This window comes from Bubalus kerabau, chromosome 1 (genome assembly GCF_029407905.1).
Source record: "Bubalus kerabau isolate K-KA32 ecotype Philippines breed swamp buffalo chromosome 1, PCC_UOA_SB_1v2, whole genome shotgun sequence".
NCBI lineage: Eukaryota > Metazoa > Chordata > Mammalia > Artiodactyla > Bovidae > Bubalus > Bubalus kerabau.
Window position 1 is genome coordinate 87,770,940 of NC_073624.1, and position 24,078 is coordinate 87,795,017.

At 40.7% G+C, this 24,078-nt stretch overlaps 1 long non-coding RNA gene across 1 annotated transcript; it reads right to left on the reverse strand.

Annotated features, from left to right (window-relative positions):
- Window positions 1-210: 210 nt before the first annotated feature.
- On the reverse strand, window positions 211-13,017 carry LOC129652689 (uncharacterized). The gene is made up of 3 exons (XR_008714690.1): window positions 12,248-13,017; window positions 10,264-10,390; window positions 211-287 (listed from the first exon to the last, which is right to left on the reverse strand). It is a non-coding gene; the product is annotated as an uncharacterized LOC129652689 (long non-coding RNA).
- Window positions 13,018-24,078: the final 11,061 nt, after the last annotated feature.

Genomic DNA, 24,078 nt, shown 5'->3' on the forward strand with positions numbered 1-24,078 from the left:
TGAGCAGAATATGTTAAGTAGTATTCACCAGTAATCTGACTTGGAGGATTTTTTGGGGGGCCGGGGGGAGGGTTAACTTTAGAGTCAATTTATTTTACAGATACAGGACTATTCCATTCATTTTTTTTGTTGTTGAGTTTTTTTTTCTTTTTTTCCTGCTATTAGTTTGTATTTTTCAAAGTTTTTTTTTGTTTTGTTTTGTTTTTAAGCATGTTCAGCTTTAACACATGGACTAAAGAAGATTGATTATTCTGTCTCACTGGAAAAACTTCTTTGAGAAATCTGAGCTTTAAAAAAAAAAAAAAAAAAACACCCCAGGGTTAGTATATATGTCAAAGAAGATAAAAACTAAAAGTCACTGCATCATAACCTGTCAACACGAGCCCCTTCTTTTCTGTTTAAGATGGTTCTGGCTGAAACTTACAACTTATTTGGCCTGAAACAAATATGATTAGAACAACTCCTACTTCCTAGATGAATTAATTCAACAATAACAGATCAACATTTTGCTTGTGTGCTTCATACAAAGCACTTCGCAGCATACAAAGCAAAGAAGCCACCACCAGGGAGTTGCAATCTATCCAGGTAATCAACTGGAAATATTCATAAAACTAGGTATGATCAAGCACAAATTTCTCTTGAAATGCTGAAGAAGCAGAAAGGTGCATATTAGAAATTTTATTTTAAAAGGTGAGTTCTGAACTGGATTTTCAAAAAATGGACAAATATGGGCAAGAAATAATAGGGATGATGTTTCTGGTAGGCAGAGGGACACAGATTGAACTGTCATTTTCAGGTCTTCAGCAAAAGATGACGTTAGAAAAGTGCAAGGAGTGAACTGCTGCAGAGAGATTCTAGGGCAATAGTCTAAGGACGAGAACCAACATTACATGGCTAAATTTCCAGGCCAATTCTTTGAGGTCATTCTTCTCAGTTTCCTGATGAAAGTATTAACAGAGCATTTAAACAACTTTCCTGCATTCACCCATGTCAATGGTAACTTGCCGTCTGAACTCAGATCTAAGATCAGAACCAGACTTCTCCCACCGCATTACATATTTTGCAAGCTAAAGAAGTTCAGCAATGCCCAGCCAGAGGTTCTCCACTGCAGTGTTAGCATCTACTGTGAAGTGAATTGCAAGCAATTTGTTGCTAGTAATATGCATTAACGCACTCATTCAATAAATACACATTGAATGCTTTGCTGTCTGCCAGCACTGTGTTAAGTTGCCACAGATACAGCAGCAAACAAACATTCACCCTACCATCATGAAGCTTATTTTCTAGTGATGAAAATAAGCACTGAGTAAGTCAATATATGTGTGCTTGAGACCTGTTTAGAAAGAAGAACATCACAGTGCAGAAGCATTAAAAAGGGTATGTATCTGACAAGAATATACAATGCAGAAAAGAAAGTCTCTTCAGCAAGTGGTGTTAGGAAAGCTGGACATCCGTATGTAAATCAATGAAGTTAGAATACTCCCTTACATCATGCACAAAAATAAACTCAAAATGGCTTAAAGACTTACATATAAGACATGATACCATAAAACTCCTAGAAGAGAACATAGGCAAAACAATTCTCTGATATAAATTGTAGCAATGCTTACCTAGATCAGTCTCTCAAGGCAATCAAAATAAAAGCAAAAATAAACAAGTGGGACCCAATCAAACCGAAAAGCTTTTGCATAGCAAAGGAAAGAAACCATAAACAAAAAGAAAGCACAACCTATGAACTGGGAAAAATATTTACAATTGATGCAACCAACAAGAGATTACTTTTCAAAATATACAAACAGTTCATACAATTCAATAACATAAAACCAAATTAATCCAATCAATAACAGGGCAGAATACCTCAAAAGACATTTCTCCAAAGAAGACAAAAAGGATAACACCAGGCACATGAAAAGATGCTCAACATCTCTAATTGTTAAAGAAATGCAAATCAAGGTTACAATGAGGTATCACCTCACACCAGTCAGGATGGCCATCATTAAAAAGTCTACAAATAACAAATGTTGGACACAGTGTAGAGAAAAGAGAACCCTCCTACACTGCTGGTGGGAATATAAATTGGCACAGTCACTGTGGAAAACAGTATAGAGATTCCTCAAAAAACTAAAACTAGAGATGCCATATGATCCAGCAATCCCATTCCTGGGCATATAACCAGACAAAACTCGAATTCAAAAAGATACATGCACCCATGTTCATAGCAGCAGTATACACAATAGCCAAGACCCTGAAGCAACCTAAATGTCCATCAGTATATAAATGGAAAAAAATGTGGTATATATATATATATATGCACTGAAATATTACCAGCCATAAAAAAAAATGAAACAATGTCATCTGCAGCAACATGAATGGACCTAGAGATTATCATACTAAGAGAAGTGCTAATTCTGCCAACTAGGCCGATAGTCTTGCTGTTTCTCACTGTTCACTGAACCCAGGGTAGGCAAGGCACAAGCAGGGAACCTGGAGGAAAACTCAAGGAGTCCTAGGAACTGCAAACACATTTATTCTCTCCTGATTGGCATGACAGCCATAACAGCAGACACGATGCATTCTCTCCTCTTGTTGACCCAGCAGACACAGCCGTAGCACACCCATACCACCACACCACCAAAATTCAAAAATAATGCAGCCATAACAGAGCCCCAAAGGCTTTTCAGGTGGAGCTTGTATGTGCTTACAGAATAAAAGTAGACTGTAACCAAGCAAGTACCTTGTGACACGCATGCACAGTACTATAAGAGATTTCAGCTGTTACATAGTCATTATTTACAAAACATAAAAGATAGGACACTGAAAGATGAACTCACCAGGTTGGTTGGTGACCAATATGCTACTGGAGAAGAGTGGAGAAATAACTCCAGACAGAATGAAGAGATGGAGCCAAAGCAAAAACAATACCCAGAGGTAGATGTGACTGGTGATGGAGTAAAGTTCAATGTTGTAAAGAGCAACATTGTGTAGGGACCTGGAATGTTAGGTCCATGGATCAAGGCAAATTGGAAGTGGTCAACAGGAGATGGCAAGAATGAACATCAATATTTTAGGAATCGGGGAATTAAAATGGATTGGAATGGATGAATTTAACTCAGATGACCATTCTATCTACTACTGTGGGTAAGAATCCCTTAGAAGGAATGGAGTAGCCATCATAGTCAACAAAAGAGTCCAAAATAGAGTACTTGGATGCAATCTCAAAAATGACAGAATGATCTGTGTTTGTTTCCAAGGCAAACCATTCATTATCACAGTAATCCAAGTCTATGCCTTGACCAGTAATGCTGAAGAAGTTGAAGTTGAACCTACAAGACCTTCTAGAACTAATACCCCCAAAAAGATGTCCTTTTGATTATAGGGGACTGAAATGCAAAAGTAGAAAATCAAGAAATACCTGGAGTAACAGGCAAATTTGGCCTTGAAGTACAGAATGAACCAGGGCAAAGGCTAATCGAGTTTTGACAAGAGAATGCACTGGTCATAACAAACACCCTCTTCCAACAACACGAGAAGACTCTACACATGGACATCACCAGATGGTCAACACCAAAATCAGATTGATTATATTCTTTGCAGCCATGATGGAGAAGCTCTATAAAGTCAGCAAAAACAAGACAGGGAGCTGACTGTGGCTCAGATCATGAACTCCTTATTGCCAAATTCGGACTTAAATTGAAGAAAGTAGGGAAAACTGCTAGACCATTCAGGTATGACCTAAATCAAATCCCTTACGATTATACAGTGGAAGTGACAAATAGATTCAAGGGATTACATATGATAGACAGAGTGCCTGAAGAACTATGGACGGAGGTTCGTGACATTGTACAGGAGGCAGTGATCAAGACCATCCCCAACAAAAAGAAATACAAAAAGGCAAAATGGTTGTCTGAGGAGGCCTTACAAACAGCTGAGAAAAGAAAAGTAAGGCAAAGAAGAAAAGGAAAGATATACCCATTTAAATGCAGAGTTCCAAAGAATAGCAAGAAGAGATAAGAAAGCCTTCCTCAGCGACCAATGCAAAGAAATAGAGGAAAACAACAGAATGGGAAAGACTAGAGATCTCTTCAAGAAAATTAGAGATACCAAGGGAACATTTCATGCAAAGATGGGCTCAATAAAGGACAGAAATGGTATGGACCTAACAGAAGCAGAAGATATTAAGAAGAGATGGCAAGAATACACAGAAGAACTGTACAAAAAACAACTTCACAACCCAGATAATCACGATGGTATGATCACTGACCTAGAGCCAGACATCCTGGAATGTGAAGTCAAGTGGGCCTTAAGAAGCATCACTGCAAACAAAGCTAGTGGTGATGGAATTCCAGCTAAGCTATTTCAAATTCTAAAAGATGATGTTGTGAAAGTGCTGCACTCAATATGCCAGCAAATTTGGAAAACTCAGCAGTGGCCACAGGACTGAAAAAGATCAGTTTTCATTCCAATCCCAAAGAAAGACAATGCCAAAAAATACTCAAACTACCATACAATTGCACTCATCTCACATGCTAGCAAAGTGATGCTCAAAATTCTCCAAACCAGGCTTCAACAGTATGTGAACTGTGAACTTCCAGGTGTTCAAGCTGGTTTTACAAAAGGCAGAGGAACCAGATATCAAATTGCCAAACATCTGCCGGATCATCGAAAAAGCGAGAGAGTTCCAGAAAACATCTACTTTTGTTTTATTGACTATGCCAAAGCCTTTGACTGTGTGGATCACAATAAACTGTGGAAAAATCTTAATTTTACAGATGGAAATACCATACTACCTGACCTGCCTCCTGAGAAACCTGTATGCAGGTCAGGAAGCAACAGTTAGAATTGGACATGGAACAACAGACTGGTTCCAAATAGGGAAAGGAGTACATCAAGGCTGTATATTGTCACCCTGCTTATTTAACCTATATCCAGAGTACATCATGAGAAATGCCAGGCTGGATGAAGCACAAGCTGGAATCTTGTGCTTTGACTGCCCGGAGAAATATCAATAACCTCAGATATGCAGATGACGGCACCCTTATGGCAGAAACTGAAGAGGAACTAAAGAGCCTTGTGATGAAAGTGAAAGAGGAGAGTGAAAAAGTTGGCTTAAAACTCAACATTAAGACAACTAAGATCATGGCATCTGGTCCCATCACTTTATGGGAAATAGATGGGGAAACAATGGAAACAGTGACAGATTTTATTCTGGGGGGGCTCCAAAATCACTGCAGGTGGTGAATGTGCCATGAAATTAAAAGATGCTTACTCCTTGGAAGAAAAGCTATGATCAATCTAGACGCATATTCAAAAGCAGAGACATTACTTTACCAACAAAGGTCCATCTAGTCAAAGCTATGGTTTTTCCAGTAGTCATGTATGGATGTCAGAGTTGAACTGTAAAGAAAGCTGAGCACCAAAGAATTGATGCTTTTGAACTGTCGTGTTGGAGAAGACTCTTGAGAGTCCCTTGGACTGCAAGAAAATCCAATTAGTCCATCCTAAAGGAAATTGGTCCTGAATATTCATTGGAAGGACTGATGCTGAAGCTGGAACTCCAATACTCTGGCCACCTGATGTGAAGAACTGACTCATTTGAAAAGACCCTGATACTGGGAAAGATCGAAGGCGTGAGGAGAAGGGGACGACAGAGGGTGAAATGGTTGGATGGCATCACGCACTCAATGGATATGAGTTTGAGTAATTCTGGGTGTTGGTGATGAACAGGGAAGCCTGGCATACTGCATTCTATGGGGTGGCAAAGAGTTGGACACGACTGAGCAACTGAACTGAACTAAACAAAACATAGAGCAAGAGAGCATGGGGTGAGAGAGCTTGACAACATCATCTTGGCTAATTTGCTCTTTCCTTACAAGAAGTAAGTCAGATAAACACAAATATCATATAATATCACTTTTATGTGGAATCTAAAAAAATGATACAAATGACCTTATCTACAAAACAGAAATAGACTCACAGACATAGAACACAAACTTATGATTACCAAAGGGGCAAGGTGGGGATAAATTAGGAGTTTGGGATTAACCTATATGCACTATTGTATATAAAATAGATTTTATTTTATTTTTTTATTTTTATTTCTTTTTTTTTGTGATAATGTTGCTGCCAAGAAGGCTTTTAATGACTACAGTGAAAATATTTTTTGAAATCATTTTGTTTTTCAATGAAACACAAATGTGGTTTTGTACAAATTATCACTGTCTAATAAAACAAAAATATTCAACTTTTAATTTATGAAGTGGTAATTAATAAACTTTTACTACCTCAGACGTACAAAAAAATAGAAAATCAAAGGTTTATAAGACCCTGAAATAAAAAGAATTTTAGATGGTTAGTAGTTTGTGTGACATATGTCTAAAATTTTAGGACCTACTGTGTAGCACAGGGAACTATATTCAATGTCCTTTAATAAACTGTAATGGAAAAGAATTGGAGAAAGAATATATATACATATGTATATATGGTAGCTCAACTGGTAAAGAATCTGCCTGCAGTGCAGGAGACCCTGCTTTGATTCCTGGGTTGGGAAGATCCCCTAGAGAAGGGATAGGCTACCCACTCCAGTATTTTTGAGTTTCCCTGGTGGTTAAGACAGTAAAGAATCTGCCTGCAATGTGGGATACCGGGGTTCTGTCGCTGGGTTGGGAAGATCACCTAGAGAAGGGCATGGCCCACCCCAGTATTCTTGCCTGGAGAATCCCACAGACAGAGGAACCTGGCAGGCTACAGTCCTCCATGGGGTCACAAAGAATTGGACACAATTGAGCAACTAAGCACACACACACACATATATGACTGAATCACTTTGCTGTACACCAGAAACTAATACAACATTATAAACGAATTATACTTCAATTTAAAAAGGAGGCCTTTGTAAAGAAGTTACAGTTAAGCTGAAATTTGCAGTAATTAGCCAAGTGTGTGTGTGTGTGTGTGTGTGTGTGTGTGTGTGTGTGTGTTGGGGAAGGCGCTGTTTCAGCAGCAGAAGGAACAATAATAAAACATCATACCTTATGTCTTGGGAAATTATTGTAGCATTTTTAGCAAAGGAATAACACATTAAGTTCTTCAGATATAGATTCTTAAAAATTCATTCTGATTGCTTGGTGGAGAATAGACCATAGGGGCATCATGTCAGAGATCATTGAGAGAAGAACTGCAGTACTAGGAAGAGAGAAGAGGGTGGCAAAGATCAGCCTTCCTTGAGAGCTAGTTTGAACTAGACATGGAACTTGACAGAAAGAAAGGAACCAAGGACAAGTCCCAGATTGGTGACATTTACAACAAGACAGCTGGTAGTGTGCCGTTTACCTAAATTAGGAAAATTCAAAAAGAATAAATGCAGGATTATGGGAAGGTGGTAGGCAGATGATAAGCTCAGTTGAGGAAAGTTGAATTGGATGTGTAGTAGTTAAGCGTACAGCCCATGAAGTCAAACTATCCCAGCACTACCATTACAGCTGTATGACCACAGTAAGTTATTCAGACTCTCTGGATCTCAGTTTCTTCATCTATAAAATAGTGCTAATGATAGTACCTCCTTCGTACAGTTATTATTAAGATTAAAATTAGTTGCACATGTAGAGCTCTGTTTTAGTACAACACCTGGGCTTTATTTGGAACTATTATGTGACTTTGAGATGTTAAACAGCTGAATGTATTTCTTCAAATGTCAGGAAAAGAGTAGGGTCATTGTAGGATGGAGCTTCCTTGTGTATGAGTGGGGGACGTGTAACTAAGTTGGAGTACTTATTAATAAATAGGCAGTGCAAGAACCTCTTGCCCTGAGGCCTAGAGGGACTGGTAATGTTTGAGAAGAAAATGACTCCCTCCAAGGTCCCTGAATAATCAAAAACAAAAAAGCTTCCATGCCAACCTCAGGCAGATATGTAGCATAAGTGAGAAATAAATCTTTAAGTCAGTATTTCAGGACTGTCTGTTATTACAGCATAACCTAGTCTGTACTGACTGACACATCAATGAGCTATTTTATTATGAAAATGACATGCAAACATTGAGAAGCTGTGGGTCTAAGTAAAAGATTTTATATGTTTAAAGTAGATTTATATTCTGCACATTACTTCCTCTGGAGATGGGTTTCCTTCTAAGTATGGGTCTAGACTATACTTTGCAATCTAAAGAAAAAGCTGCTTGCACTGTTTAAAATAGCCAAGATGTGGAAGCAAAATAAGTGTCCATGGACAGATGAATGAGTAAAGATGTGATATATATACAATAGAATATTATTCAGCCATAAAAAGGAATGTAATAATGCCATTTGCAGCAACATAAATGGACATAGAGATTATTACACTAAGTGAAGTCAGACAAATATATGATATCGCTTATATGTGGAATCTTAAAAAATGTTATAAATGAACTTATTTACAAAACAGAAACAGACTCACAGATTTAGAAAACAAACTTATGGTTATCAAAGGGGAAATTGGAGGAGGGATAAATTAGGAGTTTGGGATTAATATATACACATTACTATATATACAATGGATAAACAACAAGAATATATACACATTACTATATATACAGTGGATAAACAAGGACTTTTTATATAGCACAAGGAACTATATTCAATATCTTATAAGAACCAATAATGGAAAAGAGTCTTGAAAATAATATATTTATATATATGTATGTATACATATATCTGTATGGCTGAATTGCTTTGCTATAGACCTGAAACTAACACAGCATTGTAAATAGACTATATTTCAGTTAAAAAAAAAAGTTTTCAAATAAAATCAAGAAGCTGTTTGTCTTACAGTGACATGTAGGCTTGTGACTGAGGAGTTGCTAGTAGAACATTAGAAGCTGAGACCATGGGAAAAACACGTCGGCCTGATTTTTCCTTCATGATGGGAAAAGCATGAAGAGAAACTTGACGAGGTTTGGCGCAGTTCAACTTACCTCATGTTTAAAACTACTCAACACAAACTTTGAGAAATTAGAAAAGAGGAAACTGTTCTTTTCTCTATGATTCAGAAGATAGAAACATAAGGAGGTGACCCTCTGTGTGTGTGTTGCGCAAAGCAGAACAGTTGGGTTCTGCTATGGTTTCCTTGAAGGCAGAGCTCCAGCTGTGGTAGGCATTGAGGTCTCTCCTGTTAGCAGAGGATGTTCCCACTCAGTCGCCCTGGGAAAAGGGAGACCCAGGGACTGAGAGTGACAACAGGGAAGGCAGACCTTAAGTTGGAGATGAGGGGGAAACTCCTTCTTAGGGCTTTACTCTCAGGCGTGGAGACCCGAATATCCAGACTGCATGGGAGTGAGGGCAGCTGGCATCCTTGGCAGGGTAGCTGGCTGGCGGCTGGTTGGAAAAGAAACCCTACAGCCAAGGAATCATTAAGTAAGACATCCCCAAATGATGGTGGGCTGCAATAGATGGCTCCAAGAGCCTCTATATTTAATAAAATTTCTTTGCTTTCATTTCCTATTTCCTGGGCTTCTAGTAAAAGTTGTGGTTAACATCAAAACCTGGTTTCCCAGAAATCCCACCACTGGGCATATACCCTGAGAAAACCATAATTCAAAAGACACATGTATCCCAATGTTCTTCACAGTCCTACTTATAATAGCCAGGACACAGAAGCAGCCTAAATATCCATCTATAGGTGAATGAATAAAGAAGTTGTGGTACATATACACAATAGAATATTACTCAACCTTAAAAAGGAACAAATTTGAGTCAGTTGAACTGAGGTAGATGAAACTAGAGCCTGTTATACAGAGTGAAGTAAGTGAGAAAGAGAAAACAATATCATCTATTAACAGCCATATGTGGAATCTAGGAAAATGGTATTGGTGAACCTACTTTCAGGGAAGGAATGGAGGCACAGACATGGAGAACAGACTTGTCGACACAACAGGGAAGGCGAGGGTGGGACGAACTGAGAGAAGAGCATTGAAACATTTACATTAACCATATGTCAAATGGATAGCTAGTGGGGAGTTGATAACACAAGGAGCTCAACCTGGTGCTCTGTGACAACCTAGAGGGGTAGGTTGGGTGGGGTGGGAGGGACTTTCAAGAGGGAAGGGTATATGTCCACTTATGGCTGATTCACATTGCCATACAGCGGGAACCAACACAACATTGTGAAACAATTATTCTCTAATTAAAAGAAAAAAAAAAAAAAAACAAGCAGAAATCTGGTTTCAGTGTAACTGGGAGGAATTAAGTAAAAGGTCTGTGTCTGTGCTTCATCTGGTAATAAAGGAGTAACTCACCTTGAAGTCAGCATGGCAGGGGTAGCAGCAATCCGTGTCCAGGACAGGGATCAACGCGTTGCAACTGAAGGACAGCCGAGGACAAGCAGAGGGCTGGGAGCCCATGTAAAGCACTCCCGAAGACCCACTGGAAGAAATTAGAAGGAACCTGAGAAGGGCAACCTGCCCTCACGCAGGTGGAGACTGTCAATCAGGAGGCACTAGGTTAAACCATGACCCCATTTGCACTGGTGAGGCCAGAGGGATATGGGTTACAAACATAATCCAGAGAGTACACCTCCTCGGGACCAGAGGCTCTGTGGGAGTTTTTCTGCCAAGTGGAAATTGCTGGCACATGTATCAGGTGAAAAACATCTGAGACATTGTCTTCTAGGCAATGGGGAACCTCTGTGGGCTTTCACGCAGAGAAATGAGGAGATGAAAAGAAGATTTTGAATTTTTATAATTTTTGAGTATCATCAGAGTGAACAAAGGCTTGTTTTTCAATAACTATCCTATTAAGAAAGTTATAAATATTGTAAGAGAAGTGTGTTTTCAGTGGAAACGAGACAGTAAATCAAGCTTGAAGCTTATGGGTTTAATTAAGTGGAATGCAGGTGAAACAGAACCTCAATAAATCAGGAATTCCAACCTGAATGGAAGCAGTTTGTTAATTAAAACTCACAGCCCAGTATAAGATTTACACAATTCTTAAGTGACAATATGGAAATACATCCTCTTCCCAAGAAACTCTGCTCTACTTACTAAACAATAGGATAAATCATGATCCTTCTATAATACTTTTAGGATTGCCAGTGTTTCCCATGAAGTCTGCAAATGGCCTGAACATGCTCATGTCACTTCAGGAACAAAATCCACAGCTATAATTTGCTCAGTTTTCAACTTTGAAGCAGCAATCGCACAAATCTCAAATTGTAGATATTGAGCAAAAAAAGATGAAAAGGGGACTGAGGAGACTGAAGAAAAGAGTGGAATGCAGTTTTCTGTGGAGCAAGTGTGCCCAAGGGTGAAATAACTGAGGGCAAAAAAAACAAAAGTCATCCATACTAAAACTAGAAATGAAATGAAGAAAACGTCTGATGTAGAAGCCAGTGTGCTTACAGTGGAATTGCCTTATATCCGTGTTTAACTTATTGAAGTTCAACCACATGCAATAAAGGAAACCACACAGATAAAGGGAAAGAGGGAGAAACAACTTAAGTAGGTATAGCTGATTTTGCACACTCTTCCAGCTCAAAGAACCATGCTCTGCAGTGAGACCAAGAAGGGCAACAGGAGTCTGGTTTTTCCTGAGCTTGTAAGTGTCTCTCACTGTGGGTGCATCTGTGTCAGTCGTTCAGTCGTGTCTGACTCTTTTGCGATCCCATGGACCGTAGCCTGCTAGGTTCCTCTGTCCATGGAATTCTTCAAGCAAGAATACTGGAGTGGGTTTCCATTCCTTTCTCCAGGGGATCTTCCCAACCCAGGTATCAAACCCGGGTCTCCTTCATTGCAGGCAGATTCGAAATGAAGAAATGAAATGAAGTCAGTGTGCATCTGAATGCACAGAATATGAATCTAGAGTTTAAAGATATATATTTTTTAAAACAACATAGTTCTTATATTTAAGCCAACTACTTCACCAGATGCCCAATGCGATGGAGGTCAAGGACATGGAGGAAAAAGAGAAATCCTATTAGTGGATTAAATAAAAGATGTATGTCAGTATTGGATAGGATGCAGGCATATAAGCAGAACCACTATCTGTGAGACAGAATAAGGAACATAAGCATTAGACCTTATACAATTATGGAAGTTGGTAAAAGGTTTATGGAAAGCTGTTGTCCAGGCATCGGGAAAGGGGCCTGAAGTTGCTGCAGGTCAGGAAGACTGGCAGTGAGGAGGAAAACTGGATGTGAAGTGAGGGAGGGCAAGGATAATCCGGAACCTACAAGGGTAGACAGGAACCCAAAGAACAAGATGGAACCTGTTATCTATCTCTTACCATCTCTAGACTTGATGAGGCTGGGGATCCGTAGAAGCAGGTGGTGCCTTTCACTGTGGATCACTTGGTCCAGGACTGAGGGAAGCTAACGGAGATCTGGGTGAAGTTGAAGGGGCCACAGGCCCAGCTGGAGCCCTACTGCCAACAAGATTAGACATAGATAGCAACAGCAAGCATAATCTGCTATGGCAACCAGGGCCTCAACTCACCCTCACAAGCATCATGGCTGCCATTTCCCATCTGCCTTTCAAATCACATGCAAGGCAATCACAATGGCCAACCCTGGACGGGAATTCCAGGAAAAGTAGTTTCAATTTAGCAGAACCGACACACTGGGAATCCGCTATCATCTCCAACACTAAGCTTCTAAGGAATTTCCAAGGATGACGCTGATGAAATGCTTACCTTGCCTGCCGTCTTTAGACATACCCCTCGTTAAGATGTAACTCCACTAATCAGAGTGACATCAGTGGGAAATCTGCCGCGCACTTCGGCTACAACATTATGGCTGGGACATGCTTTCCCTCTCTTCTATCATTAAGGCAATTATGGTCTCCCTACTGAGAATACAATTGAGTCTACAATATGACATTATCATCATTCTTCCCAGAAAGCCTCAGTGTTTGAAAAGTTATTTTTAAATATAAACTTTTTTCCATATGTGTTGTGCTTTTTAAAACATAACTTGAAAAGCTCTTATTTGTTGCCATTGATCTGCCAACCTGACATTTGTTACACACAAAAAAACTCTTTTTAAGCCCGAGTAACACTAAGAACTATATCTTTCCTTTTTCTTTTTGTTTCCCAAAGTGTTTGTATTGGTAAAACTTCCAATATTCATAACTCTGAGACTTGATACTTTTCTGGAAAACGATTCCATTATGGAAAAAGGTTATGGCACTTTATTCCCCTTAAGCCATGATTTACACAAGTATATGCTCCATCCCAGTAATTTCTCAGAGTGCCCAAGAGCTTAGTGATAGCTGAATTCTGAGTAAGCCATTAGCCTGGATGACCATTAACTAATAACTGCTATTATATGCTCTTTAATGATATGGTGAACTCATCAAGGTCAGGGCCATGCCTCATCCATATTTGTATTCAAACCACCTGGCATGTACTAAGCACTCAATAAATATTTATCAAAAGGCTGAATGGTTTTTTTGTGGGATTTTAAATGTTTGTAAAAGCCTGACTCTGGATGAAAGACTGAGATCCAGAACTTCAAATTCTAGGTGAATATAGAAAACACAATTGAGATCAGTGACAAAGAAAGAGAGTTAGTCTCAATCTGTTTGCCCTTATTCATTTCCATCAAAAACTGTTTCTTGGTTATATACTATGTATCAAGCCTTGCATCGACTATAGAAAAATCAAAATAAATGAGACAGAGGCTCACACTCAAGTATTTCACAGTCTCATCTGGCCTAAAGACACAGAGGCAAATAATTAACTGTATGCAGGGTGATTGCTTTAAACAGAGATGTGTATAGAGAGCAAGAAGGGAGCGAATATATTTTCTAATTAAAATCTTAAACTACCCCAAAAAAGGTGGACGGAGTTCCAGAACTGACTGAGAGGGGCATAAACGGTATGGTTCCATTTTTTACTTCCAAAATTCAAATGCCCAATCTGAGGGCAGGGGGAGTTTACTAGACTCCACACCTCCTTACAGCTCAGGTCTACCCACAGTTTAAGGAAATTAGCGCTTATTAACATACCTGAGCCTGTAAAACCAGAATAGTCGCTTGGATATGGTTTTCCAAACAGAACTCAGGAGGTAGGCATTCATTCCAGTGAAGTGTTTCTCAGATGCACACAGTGGAGTATTGTATAACTACAGTGAATCTTTAAGAAGAATTGAGTTTGTGTCTCTTGTTATTCACTTATTTGGCTAGTCCCTACAGAGCACCTGCCAGGACTGAAGGATTCCTGATTGGTTACCAGGCATGAAGCTGAGGACCAGTGATGGCTAATGTCAAGGAGCTTGAGTCAGATGACAAATAAGTTCAAAAGAATATGACAATGTCTAAGCAGATAATAACTGCACCATATTAAAAACAAAACAAACAAACAAAAACCTCGGGGAGAATTTGGTAGACCTTCAGAAAGGAGATAGTTCTACTGAATCTTGGAGACTAACTAGCAGTCAGCCCACCAAAAGCAAACCCTCCCATAGATAATTGGTAAGATTTCACCAAGCGTAATTTCAGGTAGCACTTTTAATGACTTTGTAATCGTCCTCTTTAGGTACTGATTGACCCGACAGGTAGCCAGTGAAGCAAATCTCCAGCACCACTATGAAGTTTCTCTGGAATTTTGTGTGGTTCCAAAAGAATTGGGACCAAGCGAGACATCCAAATACATATACTGAATCACTGTGTTAACTGACTAAATATATAAAAAGTGAAACCATAGCTAAGAGAACATGAGCAGGTCAGGTCTGACCTACCTTCAAACACCATTCTTATTTCTCTAGTAGCAAAAGATCAGCCTCCCCAAGAACATACTTGGATATACCAAATTAACAAGTATTTACTTGATGGCTAGTCTGTGTAAATTATCTAGGCTCTGTGAGCTTGATAAAAGAAATTTTTCAAATGACAATAGTATCCATACTCTAGGGGGTAAGGACAGGCCTTCCACATGGCCTTTATAAGACCAATAAAAGGGGTGGTTCAGTTGCCAATTATGTTTCCCCCCAACACAATTCATTCATTTATTTCTCTTATATGTCTTATTTCTGATTTTATGTTCTATGAGCCTTTTTTTATTTTACAGATTTTTTTCTAACTATCCTCTGGTTTGGAAATCCCAGAAACTCAGTAAGTACAATACGAGGAGCATTAACTCCTTAGACACCCCATTCTATTATTTACCAATTTGTTTTCATTAAAACCTCCATTAACTTTTCCTTCATCAGCATATAAATCATAAATTGCAATCAATTGCTAAATAGAATAAAATCTTGCTTAGAACTGATTAAACAACTTAATAAATGATTTTGTCCTTCCTTTTTATTCTCTTAGTTCTAGACAGCTGCTTTCTAATTATTTCACAGTTTAGTAACTTTTACCAAATGTAGTAAAAGTAACTGTTGTAAAAGTAAAAAGTTACAAAAGGTTAAGTTTCCAAATAAATAGGTCAAACCCTGCGGTAGAGTCAACTCATTTATTTATACCTGGGTGCACATCTAGGCATGCTGCTGCTGCTGCTGCTAAGTCGCTTCAGTCGTGTCCGACTCTGTGCGACCCCATAGACGGCAGCCCACCAGGCTCCACCGTCCCTGGGATTCTCCAGGCAAAAACACTGGAGTGGGTTCCCATTTCCTTCTCCAATGCATGAAAGTGAAAAGTGAAAGTGAAGTCGCTCAGTCATGTCCGACTCTTAGCGACCCCATGGACTGCAGCCTACCAGGCTCCTCCGTCCCTGGGATTTTCCAGGCAAGAGTACTGGAGTGAGTTGCCATTGCCTTCTCCGCATCTAGGCATAACAAGATACATAATTGAGAGAGCAGCTAAATTAGGCAATGCGTAAAAGTTTTGTTCAAAGTTCCATTCGAGACATATACATGTGGAAATCATAGAAGCTATTATTTGCATAACATATATCAAAAGTTGTGCAGCACAATAGAGAGTATATCGATTCCAGTAACTCCCCTAATAACAAAGGAGATGTATTTCAATTATTTGACCTTGTGGTCAGAGATCTCATTACCAGAGGTACAAGTTCTAGAAATCTTTGGTATGTATCCCAGAATATTCTTTCCTTGTGTCAGAGAACTTCCTACCTTGAACTTTTAGCAATGTGAGAAAGAATACTGGGCCCTTTTAGCCTTTTTGAGGGGGACCTTATGCTTGTTTTAGGAAAACTACTTAAATTGTGACAATAATAAAAAATAAAGACCAAAAATTTATTGAGCTATTATTATGTTCCAGGAACTTCATAGACACTGTCGTTGTTAATCCTAACAACAGCTCTCCCACAGAGATATTAGTAATTATTCCAATTTTACAGGTGAGATAATTAAGGTCCAAAAAGCTTAAGTAATTTGCAGAAGACCCACAGCCACAGCACGTTAGAGCCAAAACTCAAGCACTGGTCTGTCTGATTTAAAAGCCCAAACTCCCAACACTTCTCCAAGCCATAGGGACTGATGTTTTACAACCCAGATATTACTTATCTCCAAGTGATGCCTGCAGTCTCCAAGAGCCTGAGGTCTCAGCCAGCCCCTGAGCTCTCCCTATGCTACCTGAAAAAGATCTGGACCTGCGACAGTGCTCCTTCTTCTTCCTGGCTGACAGGGCCCAGCACTGAGGTTTTAGAGGGTCCAATTAAAAATACCCACCTTCCCCACTCAGATTTAGAACAAATTAAGAAGACTGACTCAGGAATTGGTGAAGATAGGAAAGTCAGCTCTGCTTCCAAGGACTGCATGAGAGGACAGAACTAAGGAATGTAATCAAACAGGCTCACTCAAGCTCTCTGCATCCAGTGTCCCTTCCCAGCCCCTAGATGTTAGGACCCAAGGCCAAAGGAAGGCTTGGGACTACAGGGCAGATGTACTTACTTGGGGTGGCAGCCTTGGGCTGGTCCAGGGCAAAGAGGAGGAAGAAATCAAATCTCTCACACTCGCAGCCTTTTAATAAATTAGTCATGGATCTGAGGCTGCAGTCTAGTATCAGGCTAGGTGCCCATTCTACACAAGGAGAGGTGAGCAAGGGGGCCCAGAGGGCTGCTCTAGTGGAACGGCCTCCAGTGGAAATCCGAGTGGCAGAGGAACCCAACTTCCACCTTGTAAGAACTTTCTTTAAACCCTTGCCAGGGGCTTGTGGCTTTGTGAAAAATAGGTTTTCTTAGGATTCTATTAAACTAAATATGATTATACTTGAAAAGAAGAAAAAAATCAAAGGAAAAATTTCCTATTGTTTCAAAGGTGAGTACTATCACTAGACACAGTCATGCATTAAAAAAGAAAGAGAAAATAATCTCCACCTACAAAGAATCTATCATTTTGTTGGTGTTGGCAGGGGAGGATGTGTGAGAGGAGAGGAAAAAATGCATGATCTGCATGGTGGTTGTGAGACTTATTTGCCCCTAGCTCCTACTCTCTACCCTCCTCCCCCTCACCCTATGCCCCCTGGAGCCTGCCCTCATGGGCTGCATCAACAGCCTCCTCCCCAGTTGGGAAAAGCCGGTGAAGAACACTGCCAGGTGCTGGAGGACGGGGACACAGGAAGGTGTTTATCCCTGCAGGGTGCCGTGGCTTGGCTGCATCCCTCTGCTGAAGGCCACAGCATGTGTCCTGTGGTGCCTCTGACCTTCTGGAAGCATCCCCTCACCAGCCCCTGCAGTCCTAGCGGTGCAACCAGAGGCCCGGGCACTGAGTCCCAATGCATTTCCCAGCTCCAACCGCAGCTTCAGAACTAGTCCCTTTACCAAACACATTACCCCACTTGATTGTGCAATCTCTTTCCTGCCCAAGACCCTGACAGATAAATACATTCATAATGAAAGCAGCAGCTCTTTGTAGCTTCCAAATCTTTTTTTAACCTTTTGAATCCAAGCTCGCCTGGACTCCTGCAGTGGCCTCCTAAGTGACTGCTCACACCCACCGGTGCCCCCTCTCAACCCATTCTCCACCCACAAGACACTCCCTTCTGTTTAAAAACCCATCTTTGACTTCCCATAGCACTCAGAATAAAATCCAGATATTCTTCAAAGTCTCAGAGACTGACCCTTCTTTGCCAGCCTGACCATATCCTTCAAGGAACAGGTTTCCTCCTGCCTCAGGATCTTTTTTCAAATGCTGGAATCCTAGCTGCAAACTCTTTTTGCCTAGCTAGTGCCTACTGACCTCATCTTAAACATCCCTTCCTCAGAAAATTCTTCTCACCCTTCTCAACATCTCCCATCTTCCTCCGTGTAGGGATCTAGTTCTCATCCCTAACTAGATCAGGCCCACTTGCTATGTGCTCAGTTGCTCAGTCATGTGCAACTCTTTGTGAAAATCATAACTCTATGATTTTCCTTCCAGGCCCTTATACATTTTAAAACAATATGTATATGTGATTGGGTTTCCCAGGTAGTGCTAGTGGTAAAGAACCCGCCTGTCAATGCAGGAGATGTAAGAGATGCAGGTTACATCTCTGAGTCAGGAAGATCCCCTGGAGAAGGGAATGACTACCCACTCCAGTATTCTTGCCTGGAGAACCTCATGGACAGAGGAGCCTGGCAGGCTGCAGTTTCCATGGTTGCAAAGAGTTGGAGACGACTGAAGTGACTTAGCACGCACACACATATGTGTGGTTATTTTTCATGTCTCTTTCTAATTATAAGCCGGGCAAAGTCTGAAATTATTTTGATCACCATTCATAACCCCATGCTTCATACAAGTCTGACACATACAGTGGATGTTTGTTGGACGAATGAATGATCTCACTTAAGTTCACATCAGCCTTGGTTGATACAAGTGAAAACAGGAGGACCCCATGTCAGGAGGCCTGAGTGCTAAGGCCTGGGCCCAGCCCCTGCCTCCTTGAGTACAAAGACCCCGTTAATAACCCCCAAAGCCTCCAATGAATCACATTTAAAATAATGATCCTTGCCTCACAGGGCCGTTGTCCTGTGAGATGGTTATCCAGGCACAAGAGGCTTATGAACTGTAAAGAGTGATGCACATGTCCTTGTTAGTAGCCCAGTTCTCCAAAAAGAAACTGGTGCTCAGAAGAGAACAAAGGGACACAGACACAGCACTAAACTTGTCCCCAGGAAGGGAAGGCGAGCAGGAGCGGGAGTACTGAGTTTCCTGGGGTGAAACCGGGTGACTTCAGTCCAGAAAGACTCCATGAAGAATAAAATACAAGCAGAGATTTGAACAAAGAGGGCTTGGTAATTATGTTCTTAGAAAGGGGAAGTTGCTGTCTGTGAGCGGTGAGGCAAGCGGTTGAGCCTGCCCAGAACTAGAGTCAAAATATTTCCTCTCCACAAGTGAACATATGTCCCGACCGCATGTGCTGCGTTATGCCTCCCGTGAATTTAACTCTGTGTAGAGAGGAAAGGATATGGTTTTAGAAGAAAAATATGATGGGATGATGTTTGGAGATTTTCCTGATTCTTCCTGTTACTGATCCGCTGCATTTCCTAGTGGTGCTGGTTTAGTCACTCAGTCATATCCGACTCTTGAGACCCCTTGGACTGTAGCTCACCAGGCTCTCTGTCCATGGGATTTCCCAGGCAAGAATACTGGAGTGGGTTGCCATTTCCTACTCCAGGAGATCTTCCCAACCCAGGGATCAAACTTGCGTCTCCTGCATCTCCTGCATTGGCAGGCAAGTTCTTTACCACTGAGCCACCAGGGAAGACCATTTTTTCCCTTATATACTGAAATATCCTCACACTAAGCTTAGCACCCAATTTACTCTTTTACCAGTAAAAGTTCTCAACTGCCATAATTCCCAGAAAATTATATATCAAATGGCCCAAGATCACACAAGAGAAATTAGGGTTTGAAACATATCTCTGAAACAAGTTCCTCAATCACAGACTCCCAGGTGGTGGTAGTGGTAAAGAATCTGCCTGCCAGTGCTGGAGATATAGGTTCCATCCCTGGGTCAAGAAGATTCCCTGAAAAAGGGAATAGGCTATAGTCCATGGGGCCACAAAGAATCAGACATGACTGAGCACATGTGCGCACACAAGTCTTTCAACTGGTGTTGTTTAGTTGCTAAGTCATGTCCAACTCTTGCGACCCCATGGATTGTAGCCCTCTGGGCTCCTCTGTCCATGGGCTCTCCCAGGCAAGAATACTGGATTGGGTTGCCATTTCCTTCTCCATCATTTCCTAGTACCCCTAACTTTTTTTCACCCATTGGGTGAGCAGCATTATTCCCTGAGGGACAAGAAGATTCAGCCAAAAGCCAAAGCGTTTGCATTTTAGATGATTTGTTTTTTAAATTTATAAACCTAAGCCCCGAGTAAACTCAGGGCACAAGGCAAAAGATCAGAAAAATATATAATGATCTCCAAGTAAAGCTGAGGTGGGTTGGGGTTTGGAGGAGCAACGGAAATGGGGGCTGTAGGGAAGTTAAAATAATTCTGTTCCTAAGAAAGAGGCCTTAAACCCTGGGCCCATGCACGGTCCATCTTCTGCCACTTTCCTGAACCCAGATATCGGGATGCTGGGGTAGAGTTGAGGCACATGGCAATGCTACCAGCTCCAGACAGGTTCTGAGACCCCATGGCCTTCTTTCCAATGTAGACCCCAGAATTGTTGTAAGCCAGCCTAATGGGGGCAGAAGAAAGGCCTGCAGGAGCAGCTAAGCGGGAGCACCCAGGACAGGCTGAGAATGTCTCTCAGGTGCCCAAGAGCAGCGCATTCATGGCTGGTGGAGCGGCAGCAGTGACCCGAATGGACCCATACGAGCTCAGCTCGAAAGGAACAAGGACACCAGCCTGAATGCCTGGGGCGACAGCTGACAAAGGCCAAATGGCCCTTAGCTGCCAATACAACAACAGCCCAAAGTCTGCCCAGGGAAAGGGGCTGAGTCATTAAGATTAAACTTCAATGACTGGGTTATAGAAAAATGATGAGAGGTTATTTCTATACACCTGAATGAGTGGACTGAAAATCTAGCCCACTTAAGTAGTAACACAGAGGAATGTGGGTTAATTGTCAAAGGAGCTGGAGATGTGTGGATTGGGAAGGCCCTGGTCTCCACCTCCCCTAAACACACACACTCAAATGCTCTTACTTTCAGAGGCATTTTTCTTTACATCATATTGATTTCATCTCCTCATTTAAACAAATTCACACAATAGGGACTTTACTGCGTCTCTTTCTGAGCACAATCCCATCTTTCAACCTCCTTGAATTTCTTAGCCTGTAAATTATGGAGGTTTATCCCAATGGCCCTCAGAGCCTTCCCAGGTTGTCTTTCATGTCAAATATATTTTTCATGGTAATAAGAAAACAACTCTAGATGTGTTTAACACAGCAGCCAAGGTGTACCCAAGGGGTGTAATTAGCACTTGCTACATTAGAAAGAAAAGGCAAGATATAATACAGTAGTGCTTTCCTGAAAGAAAATGGTAAGGTATGGGGGGAGAGAAATTGCTGCAAAATGGTCTTTCTTCCTGAGGTACTTGGAAGTGATACTTACTGTGTTCTGTTAATTATAGGATAAAACAGGGTTACTTAGCATATGCCAGGCATCCACTCTCTCTGAGGGAGTAAAATAGGCTGCCTATGGACTGCTGGGGCTGTTTACAGGGACCAGCACCACTGAGGGTTTCGAGATGCCTCGTCAGGTGTGCGGTAATGAAGACGACTGATGCTATTAGCAACCCTTAACTTGTGCGGCGTGTGTGTGTCTGTATGGAGGTATTGTTTTCACTGTCATCAGTCCTGTCGGAGTGGGTGAAGAACTGGCTCTCTGCCTTTATAATAAAGCATTCCAGGCTCTCTGTGTTGTTTTGTTTTGTCTTGTTTCCCTTCTTCAAATTATGTTTTCAAAAGCGCTATGACTCATTTTCAAAACGTTTCCAGTTTTGCCGCATCGGCGGCCTCTTTCTATCACTTGCACCTTATTCTGGGATTTAAGTAATCATTCCCAAACATTGTGCTGTTTGTTCTAAAGTTTAATTTTCTCTTGGATGAAAGAATACTTTTGTGGAGCAGAAGTTTTAAAATGCCACCAAGAGATGTCATGGGTCATCTTGAATGCAAAACCTCAGATATTAGTTAAACCTCACACACATTTTAACAATTTTTTTAAAAATCCAAGGCACTGGAGAATTTGGAGTGAGTTTCAGGAGAAAATGATTTTATTTGGTTGAAATTACATATTAATTTGTTGCAGCTGGGTGAAGGATAGGGCATTTTCTTTGCATCTTAAGAAATACAGTGAAAGCATTAAACAGAATGGATTAGGGCTTAATGCTCTAAATATTAAAAGACGTGCCATTTGGGTTTAAATCACTTCAAAGTCAAAGATGGTTCTAATGATGGAAGCCAGATTTTTGCCTTGGTTTTCAAGATGTCTTTAAAATGGAAGGTGAATCCTAAAGGAAATTAACCCTGAATATTCACTGGAAGAACTGATGCTGAAGCTGAAGCTCCAATACCCTGGCCATCTGATGCACAGAGCCAACTCATTGGAAAAGACCCTGATGTTGGGAAAGATTGAGGGCAGCAGGAGAAGGGGGTGACAGAGGACAAAATGGTTGGATCACATCACTGACTCAATGGACATGAGTTTGAGCAAACTCTAGGAGATAACGAAGGACAGGGAAGCCTGGCATGGAGTCACAAAGAGTTGAACTCAACTGCGTGACGGAACAACCACCACCACCAAAATGGAAGGTGGAACCACAGAGAATCTCAACAAACATTAGAGAAAAAAGTGAGATGAATATAAAAATTCCCCTCAAACCACCTTGAGCTAAAAGATAAAGACTTAGGATTCTTTAAAGATGATACCACAATGTCACAAGTAAAATAATGTATAATAACTTAGATCTGAAGTCAGTTGAATTCTGTATTAACCATACCACACACTCTAGCACTTAGCAAGGTGTATAATATATTCAATAAAAGAAACAGTAAAAGTAAGTAAAAAAATGTTAGGGAGAAATAAGTGAAAAAATAATAAGTGCCAACATATCAAATCCTCCCATAATATTAACATACATATATCATTTCTTGAAATGAATGAACATTTTAGGAACAATTTGTTAATGTTTGGGGTTATTATTTCAACTCCTACTATCAGATATTTTGACCTTAAAAATTAAACTGAGATAGAGATCTTATCTGTCTATAATATTGATCTAAATTACACTCAAAGTTAATAGGAAAAATTTTTGACATTTGAAAATCATCCAAGAAATTTCCCAGAAATCATCAAAATAACTAAGGTACCATTTTTCCTTGATTCTAAGATTAAGTTTTCCCAAGACTTTAAACTCTCTGATTAGGATATATCTGACAGTAGACGGTATTTTACAATGATAACTGACAGCATTTTTTTCTTCAGTTCAGTTCAGTCGCTCAGTCGTGTCCGACTCTTTGCGACCCCATGAATCACAGCACGCCAGGCCTCCCTGTCCATCACCAACGCCCGGAGTTCACTCAGACTCACGTCCATCAAGTCAATGATGCCATCCAGCCATCTCATCCTCTGTCATCACCTTCTCCTCCTGCCCCCAATCCCTCCCAGCATCAGAGTCTTTTCCAATGAGTGAACTCTTCGCATGAGGTGGCCAAAGTACTGGAGTTTCAGCTTTAGCATCATTCCTTCCAAAGAAATCCCAGGGCTGATCTCCTTCAGAATGGACTGGTTGGATCTCCTTGCAGTCCAAGGGACTCTCAAGAGTCTTCTCCAACACAACAGTTCAAAAGCATCAATTCTTCGGCGCTCAGCCTTCTTCACAGTCCAACTCTCACATCCATACATGACCACAGGAAAAACCATAGGCTTGACTAGACGGACCTTTGTTGGCAAAGTAATGTCTCTGCTTTTCAATATGCTATCTAGGTTGGTCATAACTTTCCTTCCAAGGAGTAAGCGTCTTTTAATTTCATGGCTGCAATCACCATCTGCAGTGATTTTGAAGCCCCCTAAAATAAAGTCTGACACAGTTTCCACTGTTTCCCCATCTATTTGCCATGAAGTGATGGGACCAGATGCCATGATCTTCGTTTTCTGAATGTTGAGCTTTAAGGCAACTTTTTCACTCTCCTCTTTCACTTTCATCAAGAGGCTTTTGAGTTCCTCTTCACTTTCTGCCATAAGGGTGGTGTCATCTGCATATCTGAGGTTATTGATATT